We start from the raw sequence: 8,777 nt of genomic DNA, 5'->3' as shown, positions 1-8,777 counted from the left end.
AAACCAACCAACCTACCTACCTTCCTTCCTTCCTTCCTTCCTTCCTTCCTTCCTTCCTTCCTTTCTTTTTCTCCTTTCTTTTCTTCCTTCCTTCCTTCTTTTTTTTCTTTTCTTCTCTTTTTTTCTTTTCTTTTCTTCTAAATGTCTATGATTCTTAATCACCCAGGTCATGGTTGTCCCAAAGGTGCTTTTTCAAGAGGCAACTAGACTCTCTTTGTTTTTCCTTGAAGACATTTTGCTTCACATCCAAGAAGCTTCTTCAGTTCTGACTGAAGAAGTTTCTTGGATGAGAAGCAAAACATTCGTTTAGTGACCGTTCAAAGTTACAACAGTAATCCAGAAATACTTTTACCATGTTTGCTAAATATTTATAACTGATCTGTTTTAGACAATCGCCATATTTCATAATTCTCATGAACGCTCCATTTCTCCAGCAAAGGAGAAAGAAAGAAATGAGTCATGATACATCATATTTTGAATTTCTACCTGCCACAAAATTTTTACAAGCTCCAGGGCTTTATCAGGTGGAATGATAAAGGTCGAAGCTGAATTAATCTCAGACTTAATTTCTCACATGATTATTAATAATGATGTGGCACTGGCTGCACAGAAGTGATCTGTGATGAGATTAGTAAGTGATGTAGGTGCGTAATCAAAATTACAGACTCTTTTTGTGATGGAATGTAGTAAGGAGATAGATTCCCATGACGGAATATTCCAGAGGCAGAATGGGACAACTCGCCATGGCCAACTTGTCATAGGAAAACTTGCCACCGCCATCTTGCCACAGTTTAATTCATTCACTATGGCCAACTCACCCCGGACAACTCACCAGAGGGCAATTCAACAATTCAATTTAATTATTTAGAATAATTCAACACTCACATTTCATTTTGTCCCTCCTTTGGCATCCTTTCTTTAATGATTCTATTCTATTCCACCATTTCTTCGATATTAGGGTAACTCTTGTCCTGCGACAAGTTGTCCCATGGTGAGTTAGCTGTGGCTAATTTGCCATAGTGAATTGGCCATGTTGAGTTGGCCATGTTGAGTTGGCGAGTTGGCCATGTTGAATTGGCTGCGGTGAGTGAGGTATAAGAGGTAACTAGTCAGGGTATTATGTGTGATAGGAAGAAGGTAAAGACATCCCCTTCCTAACTGTTCTCAGAGTATATTGTAAATACAAATAGTAAAGTACTCAGTCTAGTAAGATTTTGCTCATAGGTAACAGAATAACAGAGTTGGAAGGGACCTTGGAGGTCTTCTAGTCCAATCCCCTGCTCAAGCAGAAGCCAATTTTAGGTAAAAAGCTTAGCTTGGAAAAATCATCGTGTTATTTCTGGGTTTGGTCCTGACACTCTTTGACATGGAGGATTAGCAAGATAGAGATGGTGTCAGCACTGCCAACCTGCTATGCCTGGGGTGTCAAATATGTGGCCTGTGGGCTGGATTTGTCACACGCTGGCCACGCCCACTGTGATTTAGCGAAGGGGGAAAAAGTCACGATACATCACGTGATGACGATGTGATGATGCGAGTTTGACACCCCTGTGCTACACCATGCATTGCTTGCTGTCAGGCTGCCATACTCAATGGCGGGGGGAGGGAGCATGAGAGGAATTGAAACTACACATCGAGCCATCCTGTGAGAGCCACTAGCTGTTCCAAGATCACACGCAGAACCATCCAGACCCCCAAATGACAGGGACTGTTGATCAAACAATTTGTTAGCACCTAACTGGACACTCGTTGATAACCGAGGGAGGGAAGGTGGGAAGAAGAGAAAAGTTAACCACATAAGAGCCTTGATAGTACAGGGGTTTAGTGCACCCTGTCATTAACACAGCTGCCTGCAATTTCTGCTGGTTCGAATCTCTCCAAGGCTCAAGGTTGACTCAGCCTTCCATCCTTTCTAAGGTAGGTGAAATGAGGACCCAGTTTGTGGGGGCAATAAGCTGACTTTGTATAAAATATACAAAAGAATGAAGGCTATTGCTTAACGCATTGTAAGCCGCCCTGAGTCTTCGGAGAAGGGCGGCATATAAATCAAATTTAAAAAATATATATATATATGCTTTGGGCGCGAAAATGTCAGATCCAGCTTTGCTTCTTCTGTAACCCCTTGGCTTTGGTAAAATGTACTTTTGTTAACAATGGATCCAAAAGTCTTTCTTTTCTAACTGACCAAGTTGGGACGGTTGACACATGGCCTTTTTGGCAGTGGTGACACTGCTGATGAAGATTATCAATGAGACATTGCCCTCATGCACGTTTCTTACTCAGTGGCGGGAACACAAAATGACGAAATAAGAGGAAAGCTGCCGATAAGGATCAAGGAATCACTCACAAGGTCAAACACATCAGCTGTTTAAGGGAGGCAGGCCACACTGCTAGGCTGAGTCATCAGGACACAAGACACTGAGTTGTGACATTCTGAGCACTGGACATACATATCTGACCTGACCTGGCTCCATCAAGCACCATTTAATTAATTCCATTAAGCATTTATTTTCACTGGCACCTGCTCTAATGACGAACACAGTTGCAACTTAAACTGGTATCCTGGATTGCTTTCTTGAAAAAGTGTCCTGTGATTTGAGAAAGAATTTAGCCATCATGGCCAGTCTAGAATTGTGTAAAACTAGGTGCTACCTGTGAGGGGGTTTTTTTTGCCACTGTTATGGGTAAAGTGCAACCACAGCATACCATATTTTTTGGACTATAAGATGCACCGGAGTATAAGTCGCACCAAGATTTTGAAGAGGTAAACAAGAAAAAAAAGTTTTTGCCCTCCCTGGCCCCCAGGAGCACTCTGTAGGCCTCCCAAACCAGGGTTGAAATCCAGCAGGTTCTGACAGGTTCTGGAGAACTAGTAGCGGAAATTTTGAGTAGTTCGGAGAACCAGCAAATATCATCTCTGGCTGGCTCCAGAGTGGGGAGGGAATGGGGATTTTGCAATATCCTTCCCTTGCCATGCTCACCAAGCCACGCCCACTAAGCCACACCACACTCACTAAGCCACACCCACAGAACCAATAGTTTAAAAAAATTGGATTTCACCAGTCTCAAACCCTCTGCACATACTGTTTTTGTGAAAAAAGGGCCTATTTTTGGCAAAAACGGGACGCGTGGGGCGGAGTTTCGGGAGGCCAAAAAGAGCTGTATTCGGTGTATAAGACACACCAACATTCCCACCCTCTTTTAGAGGGGGAAAAGTGTGTATTATACTCCAAAAAGTGTGGTAACTTTCCCCACTGCACTTCTCTGTGGCACCAAAATATCCTGATTCGTCTTTGTTCTGTTGTGTCCCCATAGTGTTATGCTGTCATCTCAGTCCACAAGTGAGGCAGACTTCAATCATCCTTAGCTGTGGTAAAGTAGTGTTAAAAGTAGTGGTTTCCCTCTTAATCCAACTGCATACAGCAACAACCAAAAGATGTGCAATTGTGATGATGCTATCCATTCAGTTGTTCCTGACTCTTGGTGATTCTATGGGCCAAGTCTCTCCACATCTTCTGATCTTGCACTGCTTCTTTGACTTTTTCTATGCTCTGGCTGGAATCAGCTTTCATGGTGTCCAGCTGCCATGTTCTTTGATGGCCTGGTTTCCTTTGACCACAAATTCTTCCAAGCATAATTGCTTTCTCCAATGAATTCCCCCACATCACCTAGCCAAAATAAGTGAGATGCAGTTTTGTGATTTTGCCTTCAAGCGACATATCTGGTGTTATACGTTCCAATACTTGCTTGTTTGCAAGTACTTTTTAAATTTATTTTATGTATTTTTTATTTTTTGCAAGTTCATTTGCAGTACTTGCAAATGGGACGTGGTGGCTGTGACTAAGACGCTGAGCTTGTCAATCAAAAGGTTGGCAGTTCAGCAGTTCGAATCCCTAGTGCTGTGTAACGGGGTGAGCTCCCATTACTTGTCCCAGATTCTGCCAACCTAGCAGTTCAAAAGCACATAAAAAATGCAAGTAGAAAAAATAGGGACCACTTTTGATGGGAAGGAAACAGCATTCTGTGTGCCTTTGGCATTGAGTCATGCCGGCCACATGACCACGGAGACATCTTCGGACAGCGCTGGCTCTTCGGCTTTGTAACAGATATGAGCACTGCCCCCTAGAGTCAGGAACAACTAGCCCATATGTGCGAGGGGAACCGTTACTTTTACCTTTACTTGCTTGTTAGTCACCTTTGCTGTCCAAGGCATATGCAGGAAACTTCTCCAGCACGACAGCTCAAACGAGTCAATTTTCTTCCTGTCTTTAAAGTCAAACTTTTACATCCATAGATAGCTACAGGCAGGGGTGAAATCCAGCAGGTTCTGACAAGTTCTGGAGAACCGGTAGCAGAAATTTTGAGTAGTTCGGAGAACTGGCAAATACCACCTCTGGTTGGTCCCAGAGTGGGGTGGGAATGGAGATTTTGCAATATCCTCCCCCCAGGAGTGGGGGTGGGAATGGGAATTTTGCAGTATCCTTCCCCAGAGTGGGGTGGGAATGGAGATTTTGCAGTATCCTTCCCCTGGAGTGGGGTGGGAATGGAGATTTTGCAGTATCTTTCCCCTGCCATGCCCACCAAGCCACGCCCACCAAGCCACACCATGCCCACCAAGCCACGCCCACAGAACCATCAGTAAAAAAAATATGAATTTCACCACTGGCTGCAGGGAATATAATAAATTGGATTAACCTACATTTGGTTGCCAGGCTAATGATCTTGCTTTCCCATGTTTAGCTCACGTTCATAAAAAATGTGTAAAATTTGTCATGCTTTGAGTTTATACGGGAATTTAAGGAGGCATTTTTGATTGTTGGTGTGGACACATTTCTTCCTCCCAGTCCATACTACCTTCTGGTCTTGTCTGCTGCTATTGTCTTTGGAGTCATCTGCTGCTGGTTGTACAAGAACAGTACAAATGCCTATTTTTTTTTATTAGGGGGATTCTCTGAATTTCTTTGGCAAGTTTGCTCTAATTGCATATAAATGTTTCCCTGCTGCAAACATGCCTGACACATATTTGATATAAAACAATATGTAGATGTTGGAATGATGAAGCCAAAAGGTGTTAGTAAATGAGTACCACAACTGTGCAGTTAATTGTAAAGTGCTTGGATCCTATAGTGGAAATAGGAGAATGATGGAAAGATGGGCCCAGTTTAATGTGGGAAAGTGACAAATAAAGTAATAAATAAAGTAAAAGCGGGTCCAACTAGATGATCACTGAAGGGCCCTCTTTGTTCTTAATATTGTAAAAGAGAAAATGCTTGCAGTTGTATCCAGCACGTAGGCAGGCACATTCCTTTCAAGTAGGATTTCTACTCAAGGCCTCTTGGTTGTCACAGATAAGGACAGTCTAGGTGATTTACACTTTGAAGGTCAGAGTAACGGAGATGTCCATATTATTGTTTCAACAAGAGATAATTTGAAATTATGCTTCAGTAACTTCTTAGAAGAATTATAACTGTTTTGCAAAGATAGTAACAAACTCAGTAATTAGGAAATGTCAATTAAAAATGACAAATGTATATGACCATATGAATTGCTGACTTCACAGAATCCTTTGTTTGAAACTGTATAAATGCTTTGAGCTGAAATTCATAGATTGTTCAGACCTCCATTTTTATGGTAGCGATACCAAGGTTTGATCCTTTATTGCAATAAACAAATACACTGATTCTGTCTGCCCTAAAAGGGATGTTTCTTTAATTCCCTATTTCCACAACAAGTTCTCTCCCATCATCTACTCTCAAACAGAACATGCAGGAATCTGAACGTCACCATATTCCCTAAATACTGAGAGGAAGAAAATAATAAATAAGTATTGTTTGTGGCACAGCTCCCTGTGACACCATTTTTTAAAAATTAGTCAGGTTAAGGCATATTTGGGTGTAGGAGGAAGAGTTTAGAAAGGCATTTAGACAAGAAAACCTGTTCCATGCCTACTATAGCCCTCTGGTTACTGAGTGATTTTCCCACCGCCCAGTGACAAATTGATAGGGGAAGATTAGCAAAACAGGGAAAACCAACCAATTAGCAAAGAAGGGAAAATCAACCAATCATTTTGCTTATCACACACTTTGCTTATGCAAAGATAGTCAGAACAGCTCAGTGGTGAAATCCAATTTTTTTTACTACCGGTTCTGTGGGTGTGGCTTGGTGGGCGTGGCAGGGGAAGGATACTGCAAAATCCCCATTCTTCCCCACTCCTGGGGGAAGGATATTGCAAAATCTCCCTTCCCACCCCACTCTGGGGCCAGCCTGAGATGGTATTTGCTGGTTCTGAGAACTACTCAAAATTTCCGCTACTGGTTCTCTGAACTGCTCAAAATTTCACCTACCGGTTCTCCAGAACCTGTCAGAACCTGCTGGATTTCACCCCTGGGACAGCTGCATTCAGTAATAACTTGGTTAATATACAATATAGGCAGAATAGGGAACATTAGTGGGTGTAACAAATTTTATTCTGGTGTAATTTTCCGTGGATTCAAGGGTAGGTGGAGAGTACTTTAACTCAGTAATACGGAAAGGCCTTAATAGAAGTTTTATAATTCTTAGGTATATCAATCTGTCAATCACCTACAGGTGGTCCTTCAATTAGGACCACTCATTTAGTGACTGTTTGAAGTCTTGACGGTGCTGAAAAAGATGACTTGTATTTTTAAATACTTTTTTAAATATTTATCTTTATGTTTATGACTGTTGCAGCAGACTCAGAGGTCATACAGTATGTGATTTGGGCACTTGGCAACTGGGTAAATTTCTGACATTTTGGGACCTTTCCAGCCAACTTCTAACAAGCAAAATAAATGGGAGAAGCCAGACTTGCTTAACAACCGCATGATTCACTTAACAACTATAACAAATAGGTCGCAAAATCAGGAATGGCGATGGACGTTCTAGTCTCAGTTGTGATGGGAAGTTGAGGGATACCTGTAATCAGGTCATCAAATGAGGGTATACTGTATTTTTCGTACTATAAGATGCACTTCCCCACCCCAAAAAAGTAGGTGGAAATGTCTGTGTGTCTTATAGAGCAAATGTTGCCAAAGCCCTGCCCATCAGCTGGCCCCCACCCTTTGGCCGTTTTCGGCCTCCATGCGTCGAACCAAAGACGGTACACATGGAGGCTGAAAACAGGATGCATGGAATCCGGAAATGGAACATGCGGAGGCCGAAAACGGGAAGCGCGAAGGTGGCGATAGGCGGCGGCAATCCCTGCAGCCTGGAACAACTGTTCGGCCGTATTCCGGGAGGCCAATCCAACCGCCAATTAGCTGCTTGTGCTAAATCAGGCTGTGATAATGTGCTGAAGGTGACCAGGCTGTTTGCTGTTTGCTGCAAGGACACTAGCCAGAGGAATACCGATGGATGCTGGGAGGCAGAAGCAGAAATTTTTTTTCTTGTTTTCTTCCCCAAAAGCTAGGTGTGTCTTATGGTCCGGAGCATCTTATAGTGCAAAAAATACGATAGTTATTTATAATCCAGAGGTAATAAGCAGATGTATATTTTGAACTCATCCACAAAATACTTTGCTTTTGGTGCATCTCTACTTTGTAAATACTTTGTTTTCAGTGCAATAAAAATATAGCATGAACTGGTCTTAAATAAGAATTCTGTTCCTTGGTTTAGAATCACTGGAAGATGACTTACAACATCCATCTAACCCTATCTTCTCTATAGAACCTCATCTCCCATTCTTCATGCTGGCACAAACTGGAAGCATTAATAATCTTCCCATGATGTTGTTGGTCTGAGCTCTGAACTTGGTGATTTGGTTGCAAACGTTTCATCCCCATTCGCGGAGACATCTTCGGTGCACTTTGGATCAATCCACTAAAGATGTCTCCTCAAATGGGGATGAAACGTTTGCAACCAAATCGCCAAGCTCGGAGCTCAAACCAACAACATAACTGGGCATGGCTAGTCTAGTGAAGAGAAGGACCAGGGGAGTCATGATAGCAGTTTTCCAATATCTTGAGAGGCTGCCACAGAGAGAAAGGGGTCAAGCTATTTTCCAAAGCACCTGAAGGCCAGACAAGGAATAATGGATGGAAACTGAACAAGGAGAGATTCAACCTGGAAATAACGAGAAATTTTCTGACAGTGAGAACAATCAAGCAGTGGAACAGAAGTTGCCTTTGGAAGTTGTGGGAGCTTCATCACTTGAGACTTTCAAGAAGAGACTGGACTACCATTTGTCAGAAATGGTGTAGGGTCTCCTGCTTGGGCTAGATGACCTACAAAGTCCCTTCCAACTCGGTTAATGTGTAAACTACCAACCCGAGCTACTAATATTCAAAGACACTTCAATCTTCCAATGAATTTGTCTGGTTCCCCTTGAAAGCCATCCAGGCTGGTGACCATCATTGCGTTATTTGTAAAGAATCAGCTTCTTTTAAAAGATGGAGAAAGAAGGATGAGTTTTCTAAGGATGATCTCTATCCAAACATCTACCTGCTTCCCCTCTCTCCCCCCATGCATCCTTTAATAAATTCTGTCAACCCCCTTTTCTTTGTTTTCTAACCTAAAACTCCAAATGCTGCACGAATGACAGATAATTTGGGCTACTCTTTTTTGCATTGTGAAGTTGTGAAACATTTTCTTTAAAGCAGAGCTATCAAATTGCACACCGATCTCCAGGGTACTGCCATTGGCTGTTCTGGCTGAGGATAATAGGGGATGAAGTTTTAAGCATCTCAAGAACTTCAATTTCATAAAGGCTGCATTAAGATAGACAGTATGGGGTTTTATTTTCAATGTAGTCTTCCCTT

Source organism: Pituophis catenifer, unplaced genomic scaffold, assembly GCF_029215685.1.
Source record: "Pituophis catenifer annectens isolate HBS135680 unplaced genomic scaffold, rPitCat1.0.hap2 SCAF_4, whole genome shotgun sequence".
Taxonomy (NCBI): domain Eukaryota; kingdom Metazoa; phylum Chordata; class Lepidosauria; order Squamata; family Colubridae; genus Pituophis; species Pituophis catenifer.
This window is presented reverse-complemented; position numbering follows the sequence as displayed.